This window comes from Schistocerca cancellata, chromosome 2, assembly GCF_023864275.1.
Source record: "Schistocerca cancellata isolate TAMUIC-IGC-003103 chromosome 2, iqSchCanc2.1, whole genome shotgun sequence".
Taxonomy (NCBI): Eukaryota; Metazoa; Arthropoda; class Insecta; order Orthoptera; family Acrididae; genus Schistocerca; species Schistocerca cancellata.
In genome coordinates this window covers 87,556,075-87,570,244 of record NC_064627.1, presented here as the reverse complement: position 1 = coordinate 87,570,244, position 14,170 = coordinate 87,556,075, and positions in this window count along the sequence as shown.

Genomic DNA, 14,170 nt, shown 5'->3' with positions numbered 1-14,170 from the left:
CTCAAAGATCTTCCTGCGCAAATATCTGAGACACTGAAAATGTAGTAAACATTTGGATATTACTAGAGAAACTAACGAAAATTTTCTATTCATATCTGTGTGGTACACGTGTGTAGCCCAGCGGTTGGGGACTGTTGCGTTGTGGTGTGTTCTGAATGCCGCTTCACTTATGCATAGCAGTAAAAGGCGGTTAATAATGCCTGGGGAGCACTAGAGCAGCGCTAAACCATTTATGGCTCGGTGTTTGCGACTAATGCGTGGTCCATTAGTAACGCCGCAATCAGGACGTGTTAACCGTTGGCGCAGCGCCGAGACTTTGTCTAGTGAAGGGTATAAAGCGTCATAGAGCAGGGCAGCAAAGGCAACTCCGCTCAGAGGAATGGTTCAGTAATTGAGCTCCTGCAGAAACATGAGAACAATATTTTAAAACCAACTCATTAATGTAACTGTTTTTTTATCCTTTCTTCTTCAGAAGGCACGATTCTATAAATACGGTACAATGTGTCGTCTTAAACTTGCATTCTTCGTTTACTTACTTCATAAGGTGGCAAGACAGGAAACTATATGTTCACATACATATATTCTGTTAGAAATAGGTGTGAGGGAATAAGTACATTCCGAATCACACGTAAAAAAAACTTGAAACTCGCAAATTTTATCTTACTATTTGATACTTGATTCCAAGTCGCAGCAGAGAATCCAGAAATGTGTGTAGTGTGTGTCTTCCTTTAACAAAGGCTGAAGAAAATGTGTTATTTGATAGCAATGGGTTCTAGATAAAACTGCAAGTCGGTGTTATACTGCAGTTTCTTGTTCCTTTACCGTCTAAATATTCTCGCAGAGCGGTGGTGCTACTTTGAAAGTCATTAAAACGTCGCTACACCGTAATAGTGGGAGTAGAGAGGTATATGGTATGTTCTTACGGAGGACCCAGCTGTGCTGGAAATACTATCGACACACTGTTCCTACAGCAAAAGAGTTCTGAATACGAGGCTGTCTCTTTTGAAGCGCCATGCGTGGTAGCGAAACATTAAACGTAAGAGTATGAAATAAACAATTTAGAAGCTCAGGTCATAAATGTTGGCGAGTACATAACACTGATCATCAAGCAATGCTAAATATTTGCGCTTCTTCGGGAAGAAAAATCTTATCATTCTCACATCCAGTGATATGATATGTTAAGTGGCAGTCAGATTTACAAAACCAGCAAAGTATATCTTCTCTTTCGATGAGGAGCATCAACTGACACACGTTAGTTACTTCGGAAACATCCAGTGTTGTGATAATAGCATGACACTCGTTATTTAAGTAGACATATATAGCATGAGACAAAGCGTTTTTGAAGGCTTTCCGATATTGATAACTGGCTGAAAGGTTGTGAGGCACAGCGTCAGTTACAGTCAAGGAAATAGTCAGTACTCCGAGCAACTCGTCATATTCAGATGCAACTTGGGGCACTGACAGTTTATATGCTACTAGTCTACAAAATCATAGCCACCCGAACGAGAAGCGTGCATTAGCGCTTCTTCGGTAGGCCGCACTGGGCGTTGTCGACCCCTGCGATTACAGTACTGCCCTTCTGATACTTTTGATCGCTGCCGGCATTCAAACCGTCACCACCTTAACAACCCCTGCAGAAGACATGCAGCTGTTCGTTGAAATATTGTGATTTCCACTTCGCCATCGGATGTGGAGCCTCATAACTTTCCAGCAGTTACTAGGAATGCATCAACTAGCACAGCTGGTACCTTTGCGGAGAGGAGTTGGTGTCATGACCGGCAAACCAGACCGACTTCTCTCCACCTTCTTAGCTGAGTAAGATCAGCTCTAACCCGTGATAGCGTGCTGATCTGCTCCGCCAGCGGCCCGCTCTCGGAGTTGTTCACTACCGCGTCGGGTCATTTGTGTACATAGAGTCCACCAACAATGTGTCTCTTGTGACAATCAAATTAACGTTTCAGGCCGAACACCCACGACCAAAAGCCTTCGAAGTTGAACAGTCCATACGATAGGATCTATGTTAGAACCCTCCGGACGTGCTCAGAACACATTTTTCCATCACAAGAAGTGTTGTATGCATTCAGATGTCGACGGAAGCGCTATACGCTGAAGTTGTCCAACGACATGCCACTGGACTAAAACTTAAACACTCTTATGGACGTGTGGGTGTGGTGACAGTGGACTATATGGATTTGGTCTCCGGACCTAGTGAGTGTTTGACCTCTCGTTCGAAGTACCTAAAGAAGTGCTCATTGCGACCTGCCAACCATATGGCAACGTTTTGAGACACCTGTCGGAGGTGACCAACATTTCCAACCTACCCTGGGTTAAATGGCGTCCTTCAGATCAAAAATGACCTGCTGAAACTCGTTCCATCGTTCATGACGACTCAGAGTGTGCGGTTCATCGTCATGGATGATGACTAGCCAGTAACGTGCGCAGGATGTGGCCGGGAAGAACATCTTCGGTCCGAATGCTTACGCCGAACTTGGTTACAGACACTGCTGGGTGAAGTGACCCTGGCATCGATGCTCACGTCCCTACCCGTCACCTACGCAGTTGTAGCACAGAACCCTGCTACGCCACTTCAGAATACGCCTGATGCCTCGTCAGAGTCACCCACCGCAGCACAACGCGACGACGAGACAAGTATGGCTTCCCCTCCACTGCTCGCACCCGGACCATCCAATCTCAGCGACCGGCGACCCTGTTAGAACCATGGACGTCGAACTAGATATGGTCACTTCTGCCTTTATCCAGACAGGCATGGCATCGGATGATGAGCGACCCCAGTCTGATTCAGAACAACACATCAGGAAACAGCCCTCTCCCAGGAAGCACAAGAAGCGCTGACAAACACGCTCCGACGACGCACTTCTTCAGATGGCTTCGCGAGATGACGTTCTGATATCTGATGGTGACTTTCCATGTCGGTGTGGCCACTCCTAGCGCCCCTCCTGTGACAGATCCTCTCTCATGTACATGCAGACGATGGATCTCCTACAGCTTTCGTCGCAGCACCCGCTTACCCCGCTCCAACAATATATTATCAACACATTTTGACACCAGCATCCTGGGCCAATGATGTTCAAGAAGGAGCGGATCAGTTCACCAACGTGCCCGAGCGGGAGCACCCCACATATGCTCCTGAGCTGGCGCCCTGCCAGTAATCGTGATCACTGCAGCAGGCCTGGCGGGTATACGTCTGCTGGATTCCTCCATCACGCTTTCTCCATCGACTGCAAGGGACCGTCCAGATCAATATCGTCTCACTGGAATGAACCCTGCTACCACCCGAGCTCCTCACAAACCGGCCGTGTACCGAAACACTATCTACTTTGCCAATGTTGATACTGCACTCATATAGGAGATTGAATTCCAGGTTCAAATGGTTCAAATGGCTCTGAGCACTATGGGACTCAACATCTATGGTCATCAGTCCCCTAGAACTTGGAACTACTTAAACCTAACTAACCTAAGGACAGCACACAACACCCAGCCATCACGAGGCAGAGAAAATCCCTGACCCCGCCGGGAATCGAACCCGGGAAGCCGGGCGTGGGAAGCGAGAACGCTACCGCACGACCACGAGATGCGGGCAATTGACTTCCAGATGCCCACATGTTTCTCATACTTGCGACACTGGTAGTGGCAACGCCATCCTCATATACAACGATCTCATTGCAAAGGATATAGTATACCTCCACTGCAGGATTTATGGCCTCACGCTATTTGGTGTGTGTATCATTAATATCTAAACACGATCCGTCTCTAGCCGCCGTCATGCCCAACATACATTCTTTGCCGAGGTCACACCGCTTTTCACAGGCCCAAAAGACGATCTGGTGCTCATTGGGGACTTCAGCCCGACAGAAGGGCCCACAGTCCAGCTCCTGCGGCACTCACCTTGTGCTGCACTGTCGGTGGTCATCGATAGCATGCGACTCATTGAGAGCGGGACGAAGCTTCATTGAAGCCGGGTTACCGCTCCCTCATCAAGCCACATAAACCGTGTTTACATCACCCTCCCCCTTGCTGGTGTCACCCGACATGCAGCATTTTGGCCTTTGACCTTTTCACACCATGAAGCATACATATGTGGCGCAGGCGTGGCCTGTGGAAATTCAATGTCACCTACCTGCCCTCCCCAGACTGTCGCCGTACGCTTAAAGATGCATTGGCATGGTGCTGGCGGCGTCGTCACGCGTATGACTCCACCTTATCTCGGGGACTCTCCTGTGCCAAGCCGACCCCCCATAAAACATTTCAGAGCTATGATAAGGAAATAAAGACATGGCGAAATTTTACTCCATTGTTCGTGACTGTGCGACTATGCCTTTCTCGCCAGCCCAGCATAGGCTGGTACACCGAACAAAGGCGAAGATCTTAATCATGTGTCGTCACCTGGAAGCAACTGCAGCATGGTCTCGAACCTTTAATTGTGTACCACAAGAATAACCGTCGATATGCCACCTCCGCCATGAAAGAAAACGACGACGCAGGGATCTGATCCACGTCCTCACTGATGCGGAAGGCCACTGTTAGACTCCCAACAAACCAGCGGTCGAGCAATTATTTTTCCAGATTGTATCCAGCTGTATCACATTCCACAGAACTGTTCAAATGTGTGTGAATTCCTAAGGGGCCAAATTGCTGAGGTCATCGGTCCCTAGACTAACACACTACTTAAACTAATTTAAACTAAATTATGCTAAGAACAACATACACACCCATGCCCGAGGGAGGACACGAATCTCATACGGGAGTGGTCACGCAGTCCGTGACATGGCTCCACAGAAGTGATCACAGAGATCACATGGCTTCCTATTAGCACTCTCCCAATGGAAGTAGCACACCACATGAAGTGCATGAAGACGTGACCATAGATGGCTATGAATTTCTATCCATCCAATTTAAATATCGATGTACGATGATGCTATGAAGGTTGGATCTGATAACAGATCCCCGGTGCCGGATGGTATCCCCATCGACTTTACAAAAGTTTTAACTATTTGTAGGTTTCCACGCGAAGGATAATTGCATATGCACTCGCGTTACCCATCACACTGATCCCTTACGCCTTTATTGCTGGCGTCATTATTTCCGTTCACAAACTGTACAGGCAGTCGAGGGTCCATGATTATCGACCAGTCACGTTGCTCAACAACCACATGAAAATATTTGCAAGGGTGCTGGGATTGTGACTCATGAAGGTTGCACGTTACATCACATCCTGTAACCAGACTTCCTTAGGAGGCGACAACAAAATCCGTACAACCCTTTCCCCTTAGGGAGACATAATAGCGTTTGCTCGTCACAAACGCCTCCCTGGTGCCTTGGCATCGCTGGACTGTAGCCAGGTCTTCGACCTTGTTGACCACTCCTTTCTTCAGCATAGGTGTTTCCCCGGCAGTATTGTGACGATAGTTTTGCGCCTTTTGAGCGGCGCTACCTCCAAAATCAAGTACATCGGTCGCCTCACGCCACCGCTGGTCATAGCCCCTGTCCAGCAACGCGGCCCCCTTTTCACGATTTAAGTACTTTCGCTTTGGAACCCCTGCTCCAGTCACTGCGCCAATGTTTGGAAGTTATGACGTTGCACGGGCATTATTTCTGTTGCATGGCCTATGCAGACAGCCTAGCCCTCTATCTGCGCAGTAAGGATGAAGTTCGAGCAGCCTTGATATGGGCAGCGACTTACTGTGAAGCATCGGGCAGCTCCGTCAAGGTCTTGCTCGTTTGCGAGGCCCTACCGGAGAGAAGGGTCGCCACTATTAGCGTCGCCACCATCATTTGGTGTCTTCGCACTAAATTCACAGCCGAACTCCTTAGCTCAGCTGCTCTTAAAGTTAGGTGTTTGCTACAGACCATCAGAGCATGTCTTGTAGGTCACCAGCTACGAACCCCCAACATTACCCAATGCTAACAACAGGTGAACATCTATCATGCCCCCCACATACCACACGTGGCTGAGATAATACTAGTCTCTATTCTCCTGGCCTAGCGTATGTTGATGGCATTGGACTTTAGATAAAGAAAAGTGAGTGCGTATGACCACCATGCAGAGGACCAGGGTTCGATTCCCGGCCGGGTCGGAGTATTCTCCGCTCAGGGGCTGGCTGTTGCATCATCCTCATCATTATCTCATCTTCATTGATACGCCCAATGTGGCGTCAACTTATAACACCACCAGTTGCTATTATATTAGTACTATGCTGAGAACGTTATTCCCATGAAAGGATTTTTACTACGTTGTCAGTGTGCAATGGAAACGCATCGGGATAATTTTCTCCCCCTGAAGACTTCTTTGGAAGCAGTAGCAAGGCAAATGAGAATCGAACCGAGGTTCTGTTAATCATCTAGTAAACTATAATTAGGTGAAAATAAACGATCGCCAGCCTAGTTAGGCAAAGCTGCACCCAGTTACTGTCATGGTTCATACAGAAATTATATGTGTGGGTTGACTTTACTTGATACTAAGGTTTTGTTTTGCTTATAAGATTCAAGGCAGTAGCATAATTTAGCAAGTAATGTATCAGTGAATTGACTTGAACTACATATTAGAAGTATTAATGTCTGTTAATAACGCTTACTGTCAGTACATCACAGTAGGAAGATAGTGATAATTATAGGTAAAGTATTACTAATAGTGGAGAACTACTGACATGGTCAGTTTGATTACAGGAAATTACTACTATTGAAACAGTTATGAAGTAATTGTGTCTTTTGCACTGATTATTATTTGCATTCTCAAGGAATATTCACTACCTTGTATTATTTATCTCAAACGGAACATGAAACAGCTGGATATAATATAGTCTGAATAAATGTAGCCAGCTGCTTATTCTTGATATCTGTTATTGTAATATGACATTTAAATTTGTCTTAACAATTAGCATGTGGACCAAGAAAGCAATTTATCAGTGGATTCGGAACGTGGCTGACCACTATAATCATAACACAATATGGGGTACACTGTTAACTACATAATACATGAAATTGTAAACACTATTATTTCAATAAAAAGAAACTTTGAACAGAACACTTTAACTGTCCACTGATGAAAACTACGTGGAGTATTTCAAAACTCATGATCACTAACAAATTATGTACTTTACAGCTCCACAAAGTTTGTTAACTTTTGTTAAGGAATATAATTGCTTTTCAATTCAGTAAAACGGGATACTCAGATTAATCGTAGCACTTGGCATAGGACCCTGTCTAGGTAAATGACTAAGGATAAAACACGGTGACTCATCACAAAGTTTACAGAACGCGATATTATTATTGAAAACTAAACCACATAACTGATCAGTACAATGATAAAGTAGACAACCGACAACTTGAGCTGAAAGTGGTGGCGGCTTCGACCTCCTGTGCAATTCAGAATAGGAAGCAAAAATATCCATGGCCGCCGGCCGGAGTGGCCGTGCGGTTCTAGGCGCTACAGTCTGGAGCCGAGCGGCCGCAGCGGTCGCAGGCTCAAATCCTGCCTCGGACATGGATGTGTGTGATGCCCTTAGGTTAGTTAGGTTTAACTAGTTCTAAGTTCTAGGCGACTGATGACCTCAGAAGTCGCATAGTGCTCAGAGCCATTTGAACCTTATCGATGGCCCTCTCCGTCTGTTCCTGGCGTTCGATTTTCATTGTACAGTTCTAACCAAAGTATGCCATGAAGAATAAGCCGTATTTCTTTCGCATCCGAGACTATATTGTATAATCTTGCAGTTCTTCTCCCCTTCTTCAGTTCACAAGATGCTCAATCTTTGCCTGCTAGCCACAAACTGACTCATGCCACAAAGTCAAGATTTACATGGTTATAAGCCTACAACCTCTTTGCATGAAACAGTAAAATACAACATTTTCATCCTTTTCAGCACATTCATTTTGACTTTACAGCCGTAGATTATTACAATCATTAAATTAACACAAATAGTCAATAAAATATTTACATTAATGCTACATTAAAGAGCATAGTTAAATAGAAATCAGATTTAGTAAAAACAGACAAAGACCTTAGAAAAGACAATTATAGTTAATATCGATAGTAGTGTACCAACTGAAAAGAACTGAAACACGGCGGGCGAACTTCCGTCGGTGGAGACTCTTGCACATCAATATCATTTGATCATTTCAGTTCATTCCTAGCAACTTTGGTCAAGAAACTGTTGATTCAGCAGCTGATACCAAGAAATTTAACTTGTGGACCACCAGGGCACTGTTAAGAGAATAGCACAAAAATTAGACTCTACAGAAATCTGCTTTCAGTTCCACTGAAAATCTCATTGTTGATTCTGCAGATGCTGGCAAGAAATTTAAATTGTGGACCAGCAGAGCACTGATAAGAGAATTGCACAAGAATTAGACAGACTCTACAGGAATCTGCTTTCAGTTCCACTGAAAATCTCATCATGTCTGTTATCTGATTGCTCTGAGTGCGTCGACAGAATTACTTGGTCGCTTTCAGGCATGGTCTGCTAACAGGTCATCGATGAAAATTTATAAGATTCGGGTAAGAAGGTAACAATGAAGACAGATTATATTTAATGTCACTGATAAGCCATTCAGTGACGTCGTAACATCACCATTCGAGAAGGAACTAAAATTCGTGTTCACTCTAAAGACGATACCCATCATGGATGCTGTGAAGTCATTGAATAAAGCGTTTAAATACTTCTTACATACTGAAGGCAAGAGACTTGAAGGCAAATAGCTACGACGCGCGAACCGTAGCAAGATGTCACTATTATGGAAGTAAAGCGTTTCGGTCATTCAGAGGGGACGCAGGTATAGCGATTTCTCCTGATAAGGAGAGCGACATCAATATTCTTTTGTCTGCGGCATGATTTCCGTAAGTCGATTGAGGCAAATGGTGGTATGGTCGTTCGAACGGATGTAGTCGGCTGACTTCGCACTCCTTCACTGATCAGAGCTTAGCTTACGTCTCTTATTAGCTCGTCCTCAACGGTCCAACAAAACATTTATTCTTTTTATTATTTATTTATTTGTTTTTTGCAACACGCTGTTTAGGCAAAGTGACGGTTTGGGTTCAAGACTCAGTGTATCATAGTCTATGGATGCTACGTATCGGATAACATCCCCTTTCCTCACAACATCTGGTAAAGGGTCTACGACAATAGACCTAGTCCCTACCATCCATTAGTGGGCGTTCTAGCTTTGATGGTGGGCAGTTGATGGTAGAAATTTCAAAAATATTTTCATTAGCTTTTCATAATAATTTTACGTAAAGTATTTGGTAAGTAGTTAGTATTATAATATAACTTGCGATAACTTTGCTTCATAAATTTTATGCACTTAAGTTACTACTCTAGTTTATGAACAACATTACTGTGGAACTAGGGAGGGGTTGGAAACTTTACTCCCAAGAGAGATACAAAATTGGGTGGTGGGTAAAACACATTTACTACCCCTGGTCTATAATACGCATTTCCCCGTCCTAGTCTTTATCGTCTACCAAAGATACACAAAAAAGGTATCCCACTCGTTCCATTGCTAGCAGCACTGCAACCCTGATGTATTACCACCCAAAGAATCACCTTACTTCTTTCTCGTACACATCGCCGTTGAGGCAGAGTTCATGGATCGGCTAAGTACCGTGTCTCGAAGCAACTAATATACACTCCTGGAAATGGAAAAAAGAACACATTGACGCCGGTGTGTCAGACCCACCATACTTGCTCCGGACACTGCGAGAGGGCTGTACAAGCAATGATCACACTCACGGCACAGCGGACACACCAGGAACCGCAGTGTTGGCCGTCGAATGGCGCTAGCTGCGCAGCATTTGTGCACCGCCGCCGTCAGTGTCAGCCAGTTTGCCGTGGCATACGGAGCTCCATCGCAGTCTTTAACACTGGTAGCATGCCGCGACAGCGTGGACGTGAACCGTATGTGCAGTTGACGGACTTTGAGCGAGGGCGTATAGTGGGCATGCGGGAGGCCGGGTGGACGTACCGCCGAATTGCTCAACACGTGGGGCGTGAGGTCTCCACAGTACATCGATGTTGTCGCCAGTGGTCGGCGGAAGGTGCACGTGCCCGTCGACCTGGGACCGGACCGCAGCGACGCACGGATGCACGCCAAGACCGTAGGATCCTACGCAGTGCCGTAGGGGGCCGCACCGCCACTTCCCAGCAAATTAGGGACACTGTTGCTCCTGGGGTATCGGCGAGGACCATTCGCAACCGTCTCCATGAAGCTGGGCTACGGTCCCGCACACCGTTAGGCCGTCTTCCGCTCACGCCCCAACATCGTGCAGCCCGCCTCCAGTGGTGTCGCGACAGGCGTGAATGGAGGGACGAATGGAGACGTGTCGTCTTCAGCGATGAGAGTCGCTTCTGCCTTGGTGCCAATGATGGTCGTATGCGTGTTTGGCGCCGTGCAGGTGAGCGCCACAATCAGGACTGCATACGACCGAGGCACACAGGGCCAACATCCGGCTTCATGGTGTGGGGAGCGATCTCCTACACTGGCCGTACACCACTGGTGATCGTCGAGGGGACACTGAATAGTGCACGGTACATCCAAACCGTCATCGAACCCATCGTTCTACCATTCCTAGACCGGCAAGGGAACTTGCTGTTCCAACAGGACAATGCACGTCCGCATGTATCCCGTGCCACCCAACGTGCTCTAGAAGGTGTAAGTCAACTACCCTGGCCAGCAAGATCTCCGGATCTGTCCTCCATTGAGCATGTTTGGGACTGGATGAAGCGTCGTCTCACGCGGTCCTCACGTCCAGCACGAACGCTGGTCCAACTGAGGCGCCAGGTGGAAATGGCATGGCAAGCCGTTCCACAGGACTACATCCAGCATCTCTACGATCGTCTCCATGGGAGAATAGCAGCCTGCATTGCTGCGAAAGGTGGATATACACTGTACTAGTGCCGACATTGTGCATGCTCTGTTGCCTGTGTCTATGTGCCTGTGGTTCTGTCAGTGTGATCATGTGATGTATCTGACCCCAGGAATGTGTCAATAAAGTTTCCCCTTCCTGGGACAATGAATTCACGGTGTTCTTATTTCAATTTCCAGGAGTGTATTAAAGTATTAGTGTATTAAAATACAGTTTCTCTGTCCTCGCGAGTGGATTTCTTAGATTCATTGCAAGTGGTAGACGTTAAGCTGGACGGAGACGTTATACACTGACAGAAAAAATCGTAGCACCAAGAAGGACATAAACGGAAGTTGGCAGGCACGTTTTTACTTCTGAAAGCTGATGCCAATTGAAATTTCTCTCGTCTCATCTGAGTGGTGCTAGCAGCGCCACTGTGGGGATGCTAATGAAGTTTGCCTTAAGTACTCGCAGTAAGGATCATTAGCGTTAGTTAACTTCGAGATTGGACGTAGTGAAACGCTGTTAGTGAAGAGTACCTTTAAAGCGACAAAGACACCATTATTAACCCCTCACTGAGTTTGAACGAGATCGTGTCATAGTGCTCCGAGAAGCTTCAAGTTCTTTCTGCTTTAGTGCAGAAAGAGGAATGTAGCCAATGAACATGACTGCTGGCACGAGTGGTGACGATAAGGTACTGTCGCAAGACGATAGGGCTCTGGAGGGCCACGTAGCACCACCCAGAGGGAAAACTATCTTGTTCGGAGTATGGCTCTGATAAATTGTACTGCATCTGCAGCAGCAATCTGAGCAGCAGGTGGCACCACAGTGACACAACGAACTGCTGCGGATCGGTTACTTCAAGGATACCTCCTACTGTGTCTCATTGTTTAGAGGCTCGTTACTAAATGCGAATAAGTAGGAGGCTGAGTTGATAGGAGCTGATGGAGTCCAGGTTGCAATAACATGCGGTACGTCACACTGTTAGAGAGAAGGATTATTATTCAAGAAACACATGTTGTTGTTGTTGTTGTTGTGGTCTTCAGTCCTCAGACTGGTTTGATGCAGCTCTCCATGCTACTCTATCCTGTGCAAGCTTCTTCATCTCCCAGTACCTACTGCAACCTACATCCTTCTGAATCTGCATAGTGTATTCATCTCTTGGTCTCCCCCTACGATTTTTACCCTCCACGCTGCCCTCCAATACTAAATTGGTGATCCCTTGATGCCTCAGAACATGTCCTACCAACCGATCCCTTCTTCTGGTCAAGTTGTGCCACAAACTTCTCTTCTCCCCAATCCTATTCAATACTTCCTCATTAGTTATGTGATCTACCCATCTAATCGCCATTCTTCTGTAGCACCACATTTCGAAAGCTTCTATTCTCTTCTTGTCCAAACTATTTACCGTCCATGTTTCACTTCCATACATGGTTACACTCCATACAAATACTTTCAGAAATGACTTCCTGACCCTTAAATCTATACTCGATGTTAACAAATTTCTCTTCTTCAGAAACGCTTTCCTTGCCATTGCCAGTCTATATTTTATATCCTCTCTACTTCGACCATCATCAGTTATTTTGCTCCCGAAATAGCAAAACTCCTTTACTACTTTAAGTGTCTCATTTCCTAATCTAATACCCTCAACATCACCCGACTTAATTCGACTACATTCCATTATTCTCGTTTTGTGTTTGTTGATGTTCATCTTGTATCCTCCCTTCAAGACACCATCCATTCCGTTCAACTGCTCTTCCAAGTCCTTTGCTGTCTCTGACAGAATTACAATGTCATCGGCGAACCTCAAAGTTTTTCTTTCTTCTCCATGGATTTTAATACCTACCCCAAATTTTTCTTTTGTTTCCTTTACTGCTTGCTCAATATACAGATTGAATAACATCGGGGAGAGGCTACAACCCTGTCTTACTCCCTTCCCAACCACTGCTTCCCTTTCATGCCCCTCGACTCTTATAACTGCCATCTGGTTTCTGTACAAATTGTAAATAGCCTTGCGCTCCCTGTATTTTACCCCTGCCACCTTTAGAATTTGAAAGAGAGTATTCCAGTCAACATTGTCAAAAGCTTTCTCTAAGTCTACAAAGGCTAGAAACGTAGGTTTGCCTTTCCTTAATCTTTCTTCTAAGATAAGTCGTAAGGTCAGTATTGCCTCACGTGTTCCAGTATTTCTACGGAATCCAAACTGATCTTCCCCGAGGTCGGCTTCTACTAGTTTTTCGAATCGTCTGTAAAGAATTCGTGTTAGTGTTTTGCAGCTGTGGCTTATTAAACTGATTGTTCGGTAATTTTCACTTCTGTCAACACCTGCTTTCTTTGGGATTGGAATTATTATATTCTTCTTGAAGTCTGAGGGTATTTCGCCTGTTTCATACATCTTGCTCACCAGATGGTAGAGTTTTGTCAGGACTGGCTCTCCCAAGGCCGTCAGTAGTTCCAATGGAATGTTGTCTACTCCGGGGGCCTTGTTTCGACTCAGGGCTTTCAGTGCTCTGTCAAACTCTTCACGCAGTATCGTATCTCCCATTTCATCTTCATCTGCATCCTCTTCCATTTCCATAATATTGTCCTCAAGTGCATCGCCCTTGTATAGACTCTCTATATACTCCTTCCACCTTTCTGCTTTCCCTTCTTTGCTTAGAACTGGGTTTCCATCTGAGCTCTTGATGTTCATACAAGTGGTTCTCTTATCTCCAAAAGTCTCTTTAATTTTCCTGTAGGCAGTAACTATCTTACCCCTAGGATATCTACTAGCCCTCGTCTTTTTACCTACTTGATCCTCTGCTGCCTTCACTACTTCATCCCTCAAAGCTACCCATTCTTCTTCTACTGTATTTCTTTCCCCCATTCCTGTCAATTGTTCCCTTATGCTCTCCCTGAAACTCTGTACAACCACTGGTTCTTTCAGTTTATCCAGGTCCCATCTCCTTAAATTCCCACCTTTTTGCAGTTTCTTCAGTTTTAATCTACAGGTCATAACCAATAGATTGTGGTCAGAGCCCACATCTGCCCCTGGAAATGTCTTACAATTTAAAACCTGGTTCCTGAATCTCTGTCTTACCATTATATAATCTATCTGATACCTTTTAGTATCTCCAGGGTTCTTCCATGTATACAACCTTCTATCATGATTCTTAAACCAAGTGTTAGCTATAATTAAGTTGTGCTCTGTGCAAAATTCTACCAGGCGGCTTCCTCTTTCATTTCTTAGCCCCAATCCATGTTCACCTACTACGTTTCCTTTTCTCCCTTTTCCTACACTCGAATTCCATTCACCCATGACTATTAAATTTTCGT